The 20,051-nt window shown below is 41.8% G+C and overlaps 1 protein-coding gene across 2 annotated transcripts in view; it reads right to left on the bottom strand.

The window, feature by feature from the left end:
- The window catches only part of chl1b (cell adhesion molecule L1-like b), an 89,692-nt gene that overhangs the window by 45,534 nt on the left and 24,107 nt on the right, over window positions 1-20,051 (bottom strand). The window contains exon 1 of one of the 2 annotated variants that reach the window (XM_080423903.1): window positions 6,422-6,598. The exons of the other annotated variant lie outside the window; for it this stretch is intronic. The gene's annotated coding sequence lies outside the window, so the exon portion shown is untranslated. Of the gene's footprint in view, window positions 1-6,421; window positions 6,599-20,051 lie in introns of those variants that run through there. 2 annotated transcript variants of the gene reach the window in all.

Genomic DNA, 20,051 nt, shown 5'->3' with positions numbered 1-20,051 from the left:
TGAGGGTATTAACTATACCCTGAGAGACACGGGGAGAACATGCATAGCACATCTGCTATTTTTTTTTACCTTTTTGTGTGAGAACTACTGATTTAGAAGGCATTCGTAGAATCGGCCTCAGTTCTTAATGGGTTAACTGCTGGGCCCTTTGCATGGCTGCTCTAAACTGGTTCCATGAACCTGCTTGTGCTTCTTCTAATCTCGCTGGGTAAAGAAATTCAATAGGAAACACTGGGGTCAAATGTCAGATCAGGAGGAGTAATTGAATAATTGACCAGAGAACAAAGGAGTCGATTTGGTGGGTCGCTGAGCGGCCCCGCTTTCAGATGGTTATGCATGCACCCTGAACTTTTCATGCCATGGCACATGTTAATGGTATTAACTGTGTCTGGGGGGCTTCATGACTCAATCTTGGCCGTTCTGACCCAACTTGCGACCCCCACCTGACCCACCGACAGGCTCACCAACAAGGCACAGCGTCTCAGCGACGGCGATACGCCAGCCCTCTAAATCACAATACAGGCCTATTGACTTTATTTCCAACACGGAACTGACACAGTAATGTTATGATTTATGAGTCAAGGAAAAAGGGCCCCGAGGCATTGTTTGGCTACAGTCTTAGTTCAGTCTTTCCCACACCTTGTGATTTATGTTGATGCAACAACAGATTGGAATCAAAAAGTAAGGCCCTAGTACTAATTGGCTTGAGCTTTGGCTAGATTAAGAGGAGGGGAGGATTTACAATCCCCGCAAGACAATGTTTTTTACATTGCCCTATTGTTTTGTTGGCCAAAAGGCTTTACCATCCTAACACCACTTTAGATGGATTACATTTTATTCAAACTGTGCTTGATCTCATGCCATCTGATTTAATTTGTTCTCCCCCTCGTTAAGCATTTAGTGAGAATCAACTTTGGCCATCTGGTTGAGGGAGGTCTGCAGCGCTCAGCTACTGGGAGCTATGATGTCTACATTGAAGTCATAGGGGTATTGGACCTATAAGATATACACAAGAGGGCCCCTCAGGCCTGCCCCGGTTTAAGACTGCAGGCTATCCTTAATCCCCACCCCCTTCAGCAGCATTCACTCCCGTCTGAGACTCATGAAACTGGCAGGAGGTTAAAAGCGGCTCAGTGAGGGAAGGCCAGTGTGAACCCTAACCTTGCTTAGCCAATCTCGGAGGGGACAGGAGCGGTAGAGTAGGGTAGATAGGAGAGCATGGAGAGGAGGATGTACCAATCTGGGCAAAGTAAAGTCTGGGTCCAGGCCTTAAAACTTCTCAAAATACATGAAAAATACGAGAAGTTTTAAGGCCTGGACCCAGATTTTACTTTGCCCAGATTGACAGTGAGGCATACGTGTGTGTGTGTGTGTGTGTGTGTCTGTGTGTCTGTGTCTGTGTGTATGTATGTATGTATATGTGTGTGTGTGTATGTATGTATGTATGTATGTATGTATGTATGTATGTATGTATGTATGTGTGTGTGTGTGTGTGTGTGTGTGTGTGTGTATATATGTATATATATATATATATATATATATATATATATATATATATATATATATATATATATATATATATAAATATGATGGAGAGCCTGTAGTTCCCCATCAATGTGTGAACCTGCAGGCTGAATTAAAGACCCCAACTAACTTTTTGGCACACTTATCTTCTTGGCATGCTTACAGTCCCAACTCCCAAGACTCTTAATATTTCTGCCATCTGCTCTGGCACTGAAGCCTTAACCTTGACCTAGACACAAATGTACACTTTATACTGTAATGATACTGGGGACCAGGCTGTATCACTAGCATTTTAAGAAAACATCTACATCCTCAAATATTCATGTAGATAGGTCATACTTTGCATCAATGATTCAAGACTCCTAATTGGCAAAGGTGTGTGAAATGTCTTATGTATTGTTATTGTGCTTTTTTTTGTCTCTAAATCTAACGTACACTGTAAATGCTCATTAAACAATTTAGGCTATATGAAACGTAAAGCCCACTGTATACAGTGGGACTCATTAGCAAGCAAGTGCTGCCTCGTTCACACACAAGGCTGCTCTGCACAACAGACAGGAAAGTGTGGGCCTAATGTAGTTTAATGGGCAAGCCTGTAATGGGATTAAAGCAGATCCTCTTCCTGTCAGCCTGCATTAAAATATTCGCTTTGCTAAAGACCGGCAATGGGAAGACAGCAACTCCAAACTTTTCTCTCCCTACCGCAAGATGATGCCCACCCCATCCGCAATGGATGACTAAAGAACAATTAAAACAATGGCAGAGCTAGTTAACATTAAACAGGAAAAGGTGTGCCTGCCTGCCTGCCTCTTGATGTCTCTAATGACTGCGTTTCTTTCTTCGCGAGTTGTTTTGTTCCTTGTGTGTTCAATCAATTGCACATTTTGTTCACAAAATTATTCACAGCGATTATCTGGCATTTAGTGGGTAACAAAGCTGCCTCTTTTCTGAAGCAAGCGTTCAAAATTCTTTGTGTACTCGAAATATAGTGTGTAAAGGACAATCTGGAACTCAAGGTTCTTTCATGCTGTGTGTTTTTTGGGTTTGCTCCCCCCCCCCCAACTTCCTCCTCAGAATTTGAAACAGAGCCTATTCTGACCTCTGGCGAAGACACTATCGGCATTCTACGACATGCTTGTGAACGCGGCTCGTTTATTATTAAAATCTCAGCAGTGGGAGCAAAACAGAAACAAGACGCTAAATGAGATTAGGAAGCGGGAGCGATATTAAATAATAACCTTGTCTAATTGAGATTTGGCTCAATTTCGCCGCACATCGGCATGCGTGACAGTTCAATTATTGTGCCATTAATATTTCAGGAGTCGTAGCAATAGTACATGGAAGGGACTGGCGGTGGTGATGAGCTGGGGACTGGGGGGAGGGTGGAGGAGAAAGAGGAGAGGGTGGGGGGTGTGGAGGAGAAATGATGTGAGGATCTGGGATGTAGAGGAATGAAGGCCTGTTAAAGACAGATATAGAGAGTGGTTTCACTGATGAACTGTGGGGACCCTGTGTGACCCTGTACGCCTCACGTTTTGATGAAGAATGACCCGCCTGACCTTACATGAACTTTCATGAGTGGGAAGAGAGAGAGGAAAACCTCCCATGTTCCTATTGTGATTTTACAGAGTATTGTGCAACAGCTGAAGCAGAATCTCATTCCCACATGCTGGCTTTAATAAATAATCTGGAAACGTAGCCTCATGTTGTTCCTTCTCTGCAACAATCTATTTTGTTTTGTTTTTCCAGATCCATGCATGTTACCCCAACCCCTTTCTGGCAAGATAAAAAAATCTTTTCACCATAGGAGTTGACTTGAATAATGATGATATAAGCGGAAATAAATAAAGAAAAACTAAACTAAACCAAACAAAAAACAGAACATATTCAAAGCTTTGTTAAAAAGAAATGCACAATCATCATACCTGTCCTACCTTATTTCACAACCTTTGTGAGTGGTTATGTACAATGGTTATTAGGGGTGTGCCGAGACACTAATTTCACGATACGATACTCGATATTGGGCGCACGATATCGATACGATACGATATATGGCACTTTTTTATTATGAAAATATATGGGGGGGGAGCAAATGCAAACAAATACTTGTTTTTGCATTATTATTATTGCAAAAAATATATATATATATATATTTATTTATTTTCAAAAACGCCACAACGATACATATCGTCACAAAAACCTATCGCGATATATCGTGGGACAATATATCGGCACACCCCTAATGGTTATGTAATATGTACAACATACAGTATAGTGAGGATTTCCCCTTTTCCTTCTGATGGGCCACTTTGTGCCACTGTGCACTGAAAGCTGTGTCTGGTGCAGTGATATACAACAGAAAATGTTTTGGCTAAACCGAAACACAAAGTGTGCCGAGCAAAAACCTACATCACTACCACCACCATGAAGCAGCCATGCCATTGGTTATCACAGACCACATTGATTCATCTATGTGCTCAATGACACCACTTTAATTTTAACTGTGCATTGGAGCGTGTCACACACGACACAACCATAAATCATGGGGGGGGTGTATGCACAACGTATGATTGAATCATGTGACAGACGCTGTTTGAGTCCTCGCTTGAAAAAATATATATAAAAAGGTTTTGAGAAGTGCACCGCACCTGTGTGCTTCACAGCTTTACAGGTCTTTCTTCTTTTCATGTCCCCCTCTGATCTGGACTGCTTTGAAGTCCCAGAGAAGTGCCCTCCTCGTGCCCAGGACAGTAATCACATTAGTCTGTGATCCTCCTCGCTGAGTGGCCGGCGGAGAAATGAATTCATGGAATATTATTTTTGCGTGAATGAACGCAGCATGCATCCCCTCCACTCGTTCATTCACTCTATCTGACTGATGCTGGCAATTTCCCAGGATGAAACTTGCGTCCACACAGCCAGACATGATCGATGGGATTTATATCACAAATCCCCACCACCATCATACCCTAAAGGCAATTTACTTCTGCAAAGAAACTGGAATCTCTCATTTCCCACTCAACACATGAAGAGCAGAACCAGAATGCAGTACAAATAAATGAATGCCACTGCCTTGGAAGAATCCCCTACAGGTCTCGCATTAAAAGTGATATTTGCCTTTCCAGCCAGTGAAATTCAGGCTCTATGGTGAACATAAATCCACGATTTGTAGTTCCTGCTCCGTGCTACAGTACAGATAGAGGGACATCTGGACATTGTTACATTGGGTGACATGTTTGACACAGCTGTCGGAAACCAGGCTGTGTCCAGCCCCCTCCATCACTTGATGGCTTTGTGAGTAGGTTGCATGTGATGGAAAATGGAATGTGGTGAACTCAAGGTCAGCAACTAATGATTAAAAATACTACATTGCTGAATCGTCACATTTTACATTACAGGCTGGTCATGGTGGACTATGGACACAACAAATAGCCTATATGTCATACTGTAATATACAGTATACATATAATAATACTGTTATTATAACAGTATTGCATAGTCCAAAACATCCCTATTCAGGGTACAGTATGTCATACTCATAACAGGTGAACATTATGTGAAAATGGCGAATATTTGGCAAAAATAGCAGATCTACAAGCTTACAACACGTGGCAACGTGAGTTTGTAGATCGCCTATTTTCATCTAAGAGATTTGGTGTAGAGGGAAAAAAGGACGTGGCCAAGGATAGACCCTTGGGGAACCACATACAATAAAGTATAGGGTTTAAGTGGTTAGTTGAACACTTCATCATAATTAAACTGTAACTGTACTTATGTCTGAATATAATACTAAAAGATAAGTCACACCACATGCAGATTCCATGCATTATTTCACTTTCATTAGTGTTTCGTGAGTCTGTGTTATCCTTTATGCAAACATAATGGGTGCCAGTTAAATGGTAGAAAATAGCAGCAAACATTACACCTTGTGTTATTGACCAGTCACCTGGAAGTCCCCCACTAAATATAGGTTTTTAAAACAAAGTATTCAATATCATCCATCTCCTATAGCTCATACTAGTATATTAATAACTGAATGATCTGGCTGTTACAGCAGTTATATTGTTGATTCACTTGCACAATACCTAATAGCTCTCTATACCTTACCAATTCTGAACATCAATAACCACATATTTCAGCCAAGGTATTTTTTTTGTGAACAACAACAGTGAGCCAGCAATCAGCAAGCTGACAATTCATGCATGCACAAGACAAGTTTATGCATGCACACGATTGCACCTGCACTGATTTTTTCTTCTACTGAGCGATAACTGTATTACACATGTAATTTGCTCAGCTGTTGCACCATATGACACAGTTTTGTTAAACTGTCTAGAATGAAAGACGTATTCTGCATGCTTTTTTTTCAAACTATTTTGTACCCTGTTCTATTCATGAATGTCACAGGTTTCAACTCACAATTTAGACTGTAATGTATGAAAGATAACCTTTGATGAGAAAAAGATCATGTCCATTGTATAGCAAGCAACCATTTCTACTGGGCATTATTGTATATTGACAAAAGTTACATCATTTTTAAGTAATCAATCATCCATTCTGACCAAACTCCACAAATCAATCATTTTTAAGTAATCAATAATCCATTCTGACCAAACTCCACTAATCAATCAGAGAGGGTGGGAAAAACAACTCTGGTAATGCTTGTAATTTAAAGCACAGACAAAGATTAATGTCACAAAACATCCCTCCTTTATCATTTCAACTAATTCAACATGTGAATAACAATGACTCTTCTCCGTGGGAGGGAGAAATTCTGTTAGAGTCGAAGTGCGCTTCCTGCACGTGCAGGAACCAAAACATGCACCACTAAGACATGTTGCCACTACAGCATGCGTTCACAGCTCGCAGAAACGTCTCAAGACAGTAAGATACTTACAAGTCTCAACTTCATTCTCAGAGCTAGTCCCTTCTGAGAAGATCAACTAATCCTCTCCAGGCAAAAGAATCCAAAGGAAACGCTATAAGCATAAATTAGATGAAAAAGATTCTTCTGCGAAAACCAAGCATACTCTAGAAGTGTCTGCCTGTGCTGTAGCCTGTCACAGAGGCTTGGGAGGCAGAGAGAGAGAGAGAGAGAGAGAGAGAGAGAGAGAGAGAGAGAGAGAGAGAGAGAGAGAGAGAGAGAGAGAGAGCGAGAGAGAGAGACTGTAGACACATATGTTGCCAAAGCCTCCAGCTTGGCAAAAACGCTCATTAAGCCACTGACAATCATTCCCACAAAGCCCGATCTAAAGGCTATTCACGGGGTGTGTACAAAAGAGAGTGGAATACTGGAGGAATGCAAGTTCCATTTAACACACACCCCCCAGTGTCACCGTAACATGTTTGCGGCACCTGACGGTTCACTTAAAAGCCTCTCTTATCTTCACAGATCAGCTCAACGGAGGAAAGAAATGACTAGGATTATGAGGTGGAAGCACAGATCACCTGCTGAGATCATCTGTTGAGTCGTTTCTCCTTCTGCGTAACGCACAACAATACTCTTTTGTAAAGCACATTTTTATATGATGGTGTTGTACGGCAAAAACTGTATTCTTGACGTTTTCGAACATTTTTGAAAGATATTCCTACAACTGTGAGGAGAGTTCGGCCCCATTATATGAGAAGAATGAAGAATACGCATCCATCTAATCTTTGCTGGTCTTTTGAACCACTTAGCTTGGGCTATTCAAAAATAGCAGATCTGCTATTTTGGAAAAATCTTGAATATGGGTGCATATCTTTCAATATGTATTTTTTAAAGCAAACATTTTAACTAAAATCTGGGGGTCCCTGGCACAAAACATGTTCAGATGGGGGTCCGCGGCCAAATGTCTTTGACCGCGGACCAGAGGTCTTTTTTTTTATGTTTGCTGGTCCCGAGTAGCTAATGAACCTGTGTAACCTGAAACATAACACCAAAAAAAATAGAATTGAGCAAAGGTAAAGAAAAGACCTGACTGTTCCACACTGGTGAACTGGGACATCACTCCAAGACTACACAGATGGGGTGAGTGGAGGCAGGCTGATCTGTCAAGGGGGAGCACAGAGCGGAGAAGGAGTGCTGAGACTGTCGATAAGAGCCTTCCAATGGCCCAACAAAAAACTGCAGTCTCTCTCCCACGACACACAAGGGGGGGAAGGGAGGAAGCGCCCCAGTCTGGATGATGTATGGCGTGGACCATGGTCTGAGACTTGGGTTTTAACGGGCAGAAAGGCATAAAATGAAAAGGGGAGGGGAAGGAGGGTCATGCTTGAATTATGCTGATGTGGGTCGTCGTAGCTGGCTGCAAAAACCAGCCAAAAGGCAGCGGGCCTTTCTGATGGAACATGCAAGCCACAAATAACGAGGTTATTATCACTCAGGCTTCACAAATGCTGACAGTTGGGAAAATGGTGGGAGAGAGAGACTTGCATACCTTTATAAGGCTGTTTAATAACTGGGTGCCTTGTTGTTATGGGTTCAATGCACATTAAATAGGCCAAGGCTATCAAGTAAGCAAAAATTGTGTTTTCATTAGAATTCAGATATTAACCCGTTAAAAACCAGGAAAGCATCTGTGTCATTTTAGACGTTGGCTATTCAAACAAAGCAGATGTACAAGCTCGAGCTTGTACAGCTGCTATTTTTGAAAAAAAATCTTGAAAGTGTGAGAACTACTGATGTAAAAGGCATTTGTAGAATCGGCCTCGGGTCTTGAAGGGTTAATTCATTCATTACATACAATTTCAGATGTAATGCTAATTTCACCCTTTTATGATTTTAGGGTTTAGACCTGGAACGCATCTGTCACTTTAGATTTCTTTGGCTATTCAAAAATAGCAGATATACAAGCTCAGTGCGAGCTTGTAGATCTGCTATTTTTGGGAAAATCTTGAAAAAAAATGTTTTAGATTTTTTTCCAAAAACTGTTAGGATTTAGATTTTTTTTAAAGAATCGCCTCAGGTCTTAATGGGTTAAAAGTACACTTTTTCCTTTTTGCATTTTCTCCCATTTTTCTCCCCAATTCAGTCGTTATGCCAATTGATTCCTCCCCACACACGTTTCTGTGTTGTCAGGCCAAGGACCCCCTAGCTGAGAGAGAGATGAAGCAGGGACCCCCCACTACATATTGTATGAAATTGTGTTTCAGATTCAACTTTTTTTGTTTACTTGGTCTGCCCTTTTTTCCCCTCTACACCTATACCTCTTTGCCAAAAATAGCCGATCTACAAGCTCACAACGCCTCGCGCTGCGAGGCGTTGTGAGCTTGTAGATCGGCTATTTTTGGCTAAAGTTCCTCTCAGAAAAAGGGATGCTAGGGTTCAAGTGGTTAAGGTAAAAAAAACAAATCATATCCCACAAAGATTTGGCAGACCCCCTGTAGTAACTCTGAGGACCCCCTAAGGGTCACGGACCCCCTGTTGAAGACCCCTGGTGTAGTAGATGCTCGACAAAGCCAGATGCACCACGGTGGATTTGAACCCACAACCTCCGCAGTGTTGGGCAGGAACTTACAAATAATAAATAACACATTTAATCGTTTTAACTCTTTGACTGCCAATGACGAGATGTGTGTTTTCAGTGGTTTTACGATAGAGGGCGCTCTTCCGCAGCCTGTGTGAATGATCCCAGGATCACCCAAGAAGAAGTACACCCAGACATCACGTGATCACAACAAAATGAAGCTGGTTTCGTTCAGCTGTTATAGGATTTATAGAAGTACAATTTTCTCTGCTTTCTGTTTTTGGCAAAAACAAGCCAGTACATTCAACTGCCCATAACTATGGAACGGATTATACCAACGGCATGCCTCCCCCCCCCCCCCCGATTCTCCGAGACCCCCGTACGTGTAATGAGGCGATCGGCGGGTGGATCGCTGTGAAAAAATAATAGTCTATGATTTTTCAAAGGTTAGTAAAAACGCTCGGAATCGCTCTGAAAAACTCTGGCAGTTAACGAGTTCATTTACTTTTGGAACTCACCATTTGAGCTCCTATACCAGTCGAACGGACACAACCCAAAACATGAAACGAATATCATTGGCGTACTCGTTGCCATGTGGTTTTGAATTGGCAACCTCACGTTATAACATACTGGGGAAGAGCAAGAAGATGAAGGAAGCCTCTATGTCGAAGTTCTCTGGTACTATCTGAGGACTGTCTGAGGACACTGGCCTTTTCATAATGAGTGCCGATAGTGCCAAAGTCAGTAACTGAGAACACTCACAACGGCCTCGGCAGGCACAGTCCCCAGCCCGCCAGGCCCTCAGAACACCCTAAGCACTCTCTTTGAGCAGCAAGCAGGATGGAGCTGCCATTATGAACCACACAAACAGAGGGAAGCCTTATGAACTTTGCACAAATGCTTAGCGCTAGGAGCTTGGACAGCTCTTGGAAGGCCGGAGAGATAGGTAGGGCTACAGGCGTGGCGGGCCGCCAGTTCCACAAAAAAAAAAGCTTAGTGTTTCATGCACTCTGGGGCGGACAAACCCTGACATTGTCCTGGGCACAGCCCCGGGGACAGCCTCTTCCTCTCTCTCTATCTCTCTCTCGCTCTCACTCTCTCTCCCTCTCTCTCTCTCTCTCTCTCTCTGTGTCTTAGGCGCTCCAGCTCATTCACACTTCCAGTCCGGCCGATTCAATGGGTTTTGGACATGACTTACGGAGGCCAAAAGGCGAACATTTATTCACACGTGGAAGTCAGGGAGACCCACATGGGAAGTGACGAGTAAGCAGATCTACAAGCTCAGAACGCGTCGCATCGCGACGCGTTGTGAGCTTGTAGATCGTCTATTTTCAAATAGCCTAGGTATAAAATAGGGCTAAAGTGGTTAATGTATGTTTCATAATGTAATAATTTATATCTGAAAAGTAACTAGTAACTAAAGTTTTCAAATAATTGTAGTGGAGTAAAAGTACAATATTTGCCTCTGAGATGTAGTGGAGTAGAAGTAAAAGTATTGGAAATTGGAAATACTCAAGTAAAGTACAAATACCTGAAAATTGTACTTAAGTACAGTACTTAAGTAAATGTACTTAGTTACTTTCCACCACTGCGAGTAAGCAATCCTTGCAGCCTAATAATAGACACAGAATCAGTACACAGCAAGATTCTCAGTGGATTTTGTTAACTCTGAGAGTTTATAAATGGTCCATTACAGGTCATTTTTTACACTTTCAGAGCTAAACTAACACCGAGGATTATATTCCATACCCACCATGTTTTCAACTGTCATTCACTGGATGGCTGTCGTAGTGCTGATTGCAACATTTTCCGCTCTGTGGATTTGAAATATAGCGACTGCAGGGTTTCTATGTGGTTTGACCCGTCCAGTCACAGCCAAGGTGAAACACAGTTGAACACGATCTGTAACAGAACATGTTCACATGTCCCTTTAATTTATGACACTTCTCTTATCTCCCCTTGAGCAGCAATCACTGAATGTTATCTGAGCATTGCAAGATAGAGGTCTGGTAACCCCGGAATTAGAAACATGCTCTCTCTGGACCACACTCCCCCCTCAGGCAAAATGATCAGAAAGGCAGAGCAACAACAAGCCCTTACTAATACTACGGCCGTGTTTCTGCCCTCAGCCTTAAGAGCAAAGAAGAAACAGAAGGGAAGCAGGGGTTGACACTAAGGTCCGTCGGGCAAGTGCAGGTCATGTTCTGCTTGCCCAAAGGCCCAAAGGTCACTTGCCTGAAAAGTATATCGTGATAGGTAAATTTTGAATTACCGTTTATTTTAACACTTATTTTTTACTTTACTTGTGAATTCTGGGGCTGCGCGATATGGACATACCTCAATATTTATGCAGTGGTGGAAAAAGTACTCAAATGTTTTACTTAAGTAAAAGTATCAATACTGCAATGTAGAAATACTCCGTTACAAATAACAGTCTGGAATTCAAACTTCACTTGAGTAAAAGTACAAAAGTATTGGTATCAAAATGTACTTAAAGTACCAAAAGTAAAAGTACTAAAATATTTGAAAATAGCAGATCTACAAGCTTGTAGATCGGCTATTTTCAAATAGCCTAGGTATAAAATAGGGCTAAAGTGGTTATTGTATGTTTTAGAATGTAATAATTTATATCTGCAAAGTAACTAAAGTTTTCAAATAATTGTAGTGGAGTAAAAGTGCAATATTTGCCTCTGAGATGTAGTGGAGTAAAAGTAAAAGTATTGACAATTGGAAATACTCCAGTACAGTAAAAGTATCTCAAAATTGTACTTAAGTACAGTACTTGAGTAAATGTACTTAGTTGCTTTACACCACTGTATTTATGCCAAATATCTCAATAGCTATACAATATGACTATGGGTTCACACTTATATTTCTAACAAGTGTAGCAACCGTGAAAACTCTTCATTCTTAAAAAATAAAACCCTGCATATTACAGTAGGTCAACTGTGCTCTCTTATTTCAAATTCCACAGACATCTTGTGTTCTGTCTATAGCAAACTAAAGACAGTTCCTTCCTCCCCGTCGGGCAACCCGAAGACAAACTCCACTTGCCTGCACGTTTCACTTTCTTGCCACGGGCAGTCGGGCAAACCGTTAGTGTCAACCCCCTCTGCTTGAGGGAAACCGATAGCAGGTGTATAGTATACATCAGCAGCAGTCGTCAACCTCAGAGTAACCTCAACACCAGGCTATAAGTGCTACAGCATGTGCTGCAGTGATCCGTGAGCCTCCGTCATTCCTGCCAGGTTGAGATAACACCAGCCCCATACACTCAGGTATTAAACAGAGTGTCATACAATACAGTGAAGGCAAAGCCCTACGGGTCAATGAAGGACAAATCTGACTTGCAGATGGGAGAGCACCGCTGACTGTTGAAGTAGCACTGGGGCTCATTTATACCGCTAACGCCACCATTTGGCCGATATGCTGCCGACGCACAGTGTGAGGTTTTTAATTGAACTTCGGGCACGCGGCCCATTCTGCCCAAAAAGTCGTCTGTTGCTCAGTCTGTCAAAAACGGTCAATAAGCTTCAAACCTGGCAGCTGCAGCCAGACACACAGCGAACCCCCTTAATTGGCTAATGCTGTGTATTATTGTCAAAGAGATAAACAACAATGCATTTTGTATTGTTGCTCTTTTAGATGTGTTGCTAGGTTACTAGGGTTCGTATCTTCCTACTGACGCTTCCAGTATTAATGAAACGTTGTCCAGGGTTGATGCATTATGGAATATCTGACAGCCGTACACTACTTGATCCATTAAAAAAGAAAAAATAATCCAGCGCACTGTGTAAGAAACAATTGGACCTCTCTGCTTACACTCAAGCATTTGAAAAATGCAAAAGAAATGGAAATGGGCGCAATGAAACAAAAACGTGTTACTCACAGTCACTGATGTCTAACGGGTACTGCTGCTGACCTGCGACGACAAATGAAAAGCAGATGAAATTCCGACAATCAAATTGCCCGCGTTTCGTATGCAATTCCCCATTAAGCGTGGCACTTTAATGGTCTCCCCAATTGCTTCCAGATCCATGTTGACGTGTGATTTATTCGGCGTAGTGCTACAAAAGAATAATGCGACGAAGCAATACATAAATGTGCTGTAGCCCCGGATAAATCACACGCAACATTCGAGGGAGGCCGTTTTATCAACACAGTATGTGTTCTGTGCTTGTACTCTCTTTTAGAGAGGTATATATGTGAGCAGACATAGTAAAGTAGGTGTGTCTCTCTCTGTGGTGTTAGGGCTGGAAGTGTATCGGGTGTGTGTGCTGCAAGGACAGAGAGCGAACGGGGGGAAAGAGACCAGACCAGACTGCCGTCCAACTCCCTCAGCTAGACTCCCGGGCCATCAGAGCATCACAGATGGTGCTCTCAGCGATCATGGCAGCGATCATGGGATATCTCCTCCTGATTAACACACCTACTGAACACTTTGTGCACACAAACGTCTGTTCCACATGCATCATCACAGTCTGCACAACAAAGTCAGTGTCAGTGCATGGTCAGCAGACAGTAGGCCTTGCTTGTGCAGGCTGAAGGATGAAATTACACAAAAAGGCAGCTCTTTAATTTGGGGTGAGTTCATCACTGCGTGGCAACTTGATCGGGAAAATAATAGAAGGAAAGATTTCATTCTAGCACATAAAAGGGGAAATGAGGTACACTGGACATGAACAAAGAGAGTCGTCTGCTATACTGTGCCATTTCTTATCGTCTCTCCAGACTAGTTTAGATGAAGTGTCCACTTGGAACCCAATTTAATCATGTCCCCCCCCCCCCCCCCCCCAAGAATCAATATGCTATTTTCCCCCGGCAGGTCACTTTTAACAATGCGAAGGGCCCCTGCTCCGGAGCTATTTGGAGTGTGTACACAGCTGATGGCGAATGCGGGGCAAACACACAAGCCTGAAAATGAATTCATTAAAATAAACGCGCGGTCTCTCAGTCAGATGTGTAGGCCTGGTAACCAGAGCTTGGACTAATCTAGAGAATAGTGTGTATATGTACACCCTATACAAAGGGCAGTCATAGTTGTAGGGTTCACGACACACACACACACACACACACACACACACACACACACAAAGCGATTTGGTGTAGAGGGAAAAAAAGAGGGGACCAAGTAGACCCCTGGGGGACACCGGTCAATGAAGTCTATAGGGCTGTGGTTCTATATAAATTGCCCTCTTCCAGACAGAGCAGCTCAATTGTAATTGGATGGAAAGATCCTGTAGGCAGGGAGCAAAATGAGAAGATCATATAGCCTTTACTGAGCAGGCAGCGGCCTGGCAGCAGCCCACCTGTCACCCATGGGCACTATCTGCAACACCCCCCCCCCCCCCACCCAACGACCACCACCCCCATCACCACCTCCACCTCCACCCCCAAAAAAGGTGTGGTTTTTCTTCAGTCAACACCTTGACTTCAAAAAAATTGTTCTCCTCCACATGTTCCAGACAACAAGCTGGATTAATTCCAGAAAACAGGCTTTTTTTCAGCCCATAGTCCTATGAAAGGGAAAAGAAGAGCAGATAAGTCAGTTGAATGCCCTCTTATGATAAGGGCTAAAGATCTAATGGTCTTTTAAGGAGTGTGCTGCTGGTTAACCCCCCCCCCCACACACACACACACACACACACACACACACACACACACATCGCAGGGGTCAGCCTGTAGGACCACAGAGGCCTGCCGTGCTACACGGCTAATCCTGCGGTGGAAAATGTCTCGGGGATCCGTCTCACTTGAACGCACAGCAAGAGATGAGCAGGCAGCCACAATATTTGGGATGAATTAAAGATGTGTGTGTGTGTGTGTGTGTGTGTGTGTGTGTGTGTGTGTGTGTGTGTGTGTGTGTGTGTGTGTGTGTGTGTGTGTGTGTGTGTGTGTGTGTGTGTGTGTGTGAGTGTGGTATGGGGAGGCCATGTTTCTAGGTCTGCTGCAGAATCATTCAAGCTTCATCCTCACGGTCATGCACTGAGCACTCAAAAAAAAAGAACCATGACAGGTCATTCAGGCATGGTCCCTGGGATTTAATCATTCTATTTAGCCTTACTAAATACGTGCATTTCCTAATGTTTTTGCCTTAATTGTATGATTTTGTGAAGGCTTGAAGGATGAAACAATATCATAATGTATGCATTTTCCTTACTGATGGCCACAGAGAGATGGCCTACAGTGGTGGGAAAGACACTGCGTTTTGTTCTCAGTCAGTACCTGTTCCCTGATAGCCAATTAGGCTACGTCAGGTGCAGTAGCCCACAGGCGCAATCCTATAAAGTACAGCAGGAAACTGCATTACTATGCAAATGTCCCTTTAGGCTTCAGCTGATGGATTGCTTTTATCAACGTCTCGTTATATTTTTCAACCTCTGCGTATTCCAGGGGAATATCAAGTAGAACGTGGCAAACTCTTAGGGCAGTGCCTCGTGAAACTTAAGACCAATAGCAATAAAAACTATGTCTGTAGGGTCCTGTTGAAGAAACACGATGCCTCCATGGTCTGTATCAAGCACTTTGCATCTTCCGAATCAATGGAACCACTGGATCTAGTAAGAAGTTACAGGATACCAAGGAAATGGATGGACGTGCATAAATCACCAGCTACCTGAATACATCTGGTTAGGGCTGGGCAATTAACCGAAAATATATCAAAACCGGAATTTAGGACCTCCAACCGACTTAATCTTACTCATGTACAGTAAGTTCATTGATTAATCGAGATGTTCCGAGAAGCAGTTTTTTTTTTTTATCATGTTTTTGTATTTCTTATATACTGTAAATCTACGAATTGACAAGAAGAAATTTGAATAGATTTTGTATCAACTAAATCAATTAGTCTGATTAAGCCCTGTATTGTACAGTACTTCACTGTACAATGGTGGCGTGCAAAAATAGTCAAAGTAGCCGATCTACACATTCACAACGGCGGCGGTTGCTCAGGGGTAGAGTGGCCGCGATAGAGCCGCCGGATGGTAACCTCAAGCTTTCCGGTTCGATCCCGGGCTCCGAAGTGTCGAAGTGTCCTTCAGCAAGACGCTGAACCCCTAATCGCTCCCGATGAGCTGGTTGGTGCCTTGCATGGTTTCCTCCGCCATCGGTGTATGAATGTGCAATGTAATGCACAATCTATGTAAAGCGATTTGTATAAAAGCGCTATCAAAATGCACCATTTACAAAGCCTCCCATTGCAACGCGTTGTGAGGTAGATATGCTACTTAAAACATAAAAAGTTCATTAATCATAACAGAGGCAAAAGTTTGAAATAGTTGTGATATTAATTTGAAGTCATATTGCCCAGCCCTACATCTGGTGCACTGAAGCCCTAAAAAGTAGTGTGATTTAGTTTCATTCGGCTTAGATGTGATCTAAAGAACAGTATCTATTAAGCCTTATACATGAATATATTAATAGCTGCATTCCAAACATCAGATGGCAACCAATTAGGCATTAAAGGAAGTATTATAGTAGTGTGGTCTTACCTGGAAACCCCCTACCACCAAATATTCAGCAACAAACAGCACATTGTATTAATAAATCAAATAACATAATTATGTTTTCAGAATATCTATCAAATATCAGTGTAGTGTAGGCTGTCACTAAAGTCACGTCCTTAAACATCTCTGAGTTTCTGATAGCTGGTGCCACTTGAAAGGTTTTCTTGAACAAATGAAACAAATGTCTGCTTCACTCTGAAACATTAGGCTCACCAGGAAAGTTATCTTTTAGCAACTTGAAAGGACAGACGGGGCATTAAAGAATCCAGTGAAAAGGGCTTTTAGAGTGGTGCCTTTGTCAGGCTCACATCAAAAGCCCCGCCTGAATAGAGAATAATATTGCTTTGTGTTTTCACTGTGGGAGAATGTTTGCAGTTTGTTGCACAAAAAGTCCCAGAGTTGCCCTGTCTGCCATATGTTTCCCACATGGGGAATTAATCTAATTGTTTAACACAATTTAACGTGTGAACATTTTGTTTGTACAAATTGTGTTCCATTTGAATCCTGTCAGAGTTAATTTAATGCTGAAGATTTTAATGTGCACTGTATGGTGAGATGAGGAATATGCAATAAAGTTTCTTTGATATGTGCCATTGAAATGATTAAGCGGTCGGAGGAGGAGATATAAGAGGTATGAAGTGGTGGCGTTCAAATGAGCAAAGAGGTAGTTAACTGAGCCCTCAAGGGGTATCAAGTGGTTAGGGCCAAAGGAAGCTGATGCGTTCGGGTTCTGAGTACATGTTAGACAGAACTGATGAAGTAAAAGCATTTAGCTGCTTTGCTGTGGCACAGAATCTGCACTAAGTGGCTTACAATCTAATTTCCTTTAATCATAAAATCGAAACTTGCACAGGTCACGATGAGAGGAGGAAATTGAGATAAAAACCATTAGTCGTGATATACCATCTGTAAAGCCAGTTGGGCTCTGAGAGGGAAAGGTATATTGGTTTTGTATTCATTTTTTTTAACACTTGATACTTCAAGTCTCTGCAGTGTATTTAGTTTATGGCAGAGAGCTTTAGTTTGGGATTAATTCCAGTAGCAAGTTGACCAGAGGGGACTCCGGGGAGCCCAACAGCTGACCTCCCAACTAGCTCCACATGTTGACTGAGAGAGCACAGAGCAGCTGCATAATCAGGTTAACTGACGATGGAGCACAGGGCATTGTGAGCTACGAAACAGGTCATCTCAAAGCAAACAGCTAAAAAAAAGAAAGGTTCATGAGCCAGTCTTGACTTGAGCACAGTACTTGAAATCTTAACGTATCTTTACATTTACGTGCCGACAGTGGTGTAAAGTAACTAAGTACATTTACTCAAGTACTGTACTTAAGTAAAATTTTGAGGTATTTGTACTTTACTTGAGTATTTCCAATTTCCAATACTTTTACTTCTTCTCCACTACATCTCAGAGGCAAATATTGTACTTTTACTCCACTACATTTATTTGAAAACTTTAGTTACTAGTTACTTTTCAGATATAAATTATGATATAATGAAACGCACATTAACCACTTTAGCCCTATTTTATACCTAGGCTATTTGAAAATAGCCGATCTACAAGCTCACAACGCGTCGCATCGCGACGCGTTGTGAGCTTGTAGATCTGCTATTTTCAAATATTTAGTACTTTTACTTTTGATACTTTAAGTAAATTTTTATGCCAATACTTTTGTACTTTTACTCAAGTACATTTTGAATTCTGGACTTTTACTTGTAACAGAGTATTTTTATATTGCAGTATTGGTACTTTTACTTAAGTAAAGAAGTTGAGTACTTTTTCCACCACTGCGTGCCGACAAGAAGCAAAAACGTGAACTAAATGCATAGGGGGAAAATAAAATAACTTCAGCAATAGCATCAAAAGCTATTCATATGAGACAATTGTTTCATCAGAGAGGGACAGGTAGGCTAAAAGTTTTGTTTGTTGTGGAAAAATTTGCATTACTATATATTTGATCATGGTAAGACATCCAAATATTTGACTGAACCACTCCTGTGGTTCAGTCAACAACAGCCTTTACACAATTTGTGGAGAATTAAAGCACAGTTTGCAATTTAGGTATTTAGCACACACTCACAGCGACTGACAAACAAAGTGCAGAATCAGAGTAAGCACCATGACCCCTTTGTCAACAAATAACAGGGGTAATTGGTCGCATAATTAATGCTAAGAAAGTGTGTGCTGCAAAGTATCTGATGCCTAATTTATGCTCCATCATAAGGCGGTGGCTCGTGCCGAAAATAGCAAATCTACAAGCTCGGATGTGAAGTGTTGTGAGCTTGAAGATCGGCTGATTTCAGCATGTGACACCCTTGTACAACAAAGTATAAGTCAGGCTTAATGGCAGAACAACTAACAACTATATAAATAGCATAGCACCTGTGAACAAGCAAACACCATCTGAATAACAACTAGCGTCTATCTGACACAGAGATTTAATACAATGTCTTCGCTCTTGTTTGAGGGAGAAAAGTAACTGCAATGTGGAAAATCGCAGATATTGCAATAAAGTTACTCTCAGTTCAGCTTTTACAGGTTACTTGACAGTAGGTATTAAAGGGTTAGTTCAGATTTTTTGAGTATTTTCTGTAGGAAATACTTACCATTAATGTAGTGGTTGCAAAGGTATTAATTGATTGCCCGAGTCCTGTGGTCAGAGTTATGGTCCGGTTCTGATGAATATGAAGTAGTTCCGGTAGATTAGTAGATTTGGTGGGGGCCGCTCATTAAAAATAAATTAATTTAAAAAACTTGCGTCATTTGTATTGTTGACCTATTTCTACCATATAGAGCAGGTTTTGTTCAATTTCGACCCTTCTGTCACATGGTACTATTTTTTGTGTCATATATTTTGTGCGTGTGAGTAGGCTGCCGCGGCGCAGTGATTCTGGACACAAACATTAGTACCATGTGACAGAGGGGTCGAAATTGAACAAAACCTGCACTATATGGTAGAAATAGGTCAACAATACAAATGACGCTATTTTTTTAAATTAATTTATTTTTAATGAGCGGCCCCCACCAAATCTACTAATCTACCGGAACTACTTCATATTCATCAGAACCGGACCATAACTCTGACCACGGGACTCGGGCAATCAATTAATACCTTTGCAACCACTACATTAATGGTAAGTATTTCCTACAGAAAATACTCAAAATATCTGAACTAACCCTTTAAGGCAAAACCAAAATAGGTTAAGTCCCTTGACATTCTTCATTAACATTCACTGCTAAATAGAAGTGCTTTGAACTGTTCAATTCTTTGAATTCTCTCTGAATACTGCCTTGTGTTATAATGAATACAAATGCCCTTCTCGTGTTGTATCAATAGTGAGACATGACAATATCCATACGTTTATATATAGAACAAGGACATTGATGTCAGGCTGTTATACCCTGTTGTTCTATCTATGTTCATGTTGGATGTACACAGTCAAATACTCAGTGTTCATTTAAATCCCAGGGTGTAAAACAATCTAAACACCAATTATGCTATCAAGAATCTGGTGGTCAGTCAGTCCTATTTCCTCCGTTCAATTCTTTGAATCCAATGTTGGCCAGAGCAACA

Source organism: Gymnoscopelus braueri (genome assembly GCF_963280865.1).
Source record: "Gymnoscopelus braueri genome assembly, chromosome: 3".
NCBI lineage: Eukaryota > Metazoa > Chordata > Actinopteri > Myctophiformes > Myctophidae > Gymnoscopelus > Gymnoscopelus braueri.
This window is presented reverse-complemented; position numbering and strand designations above follow the sequence as displayed.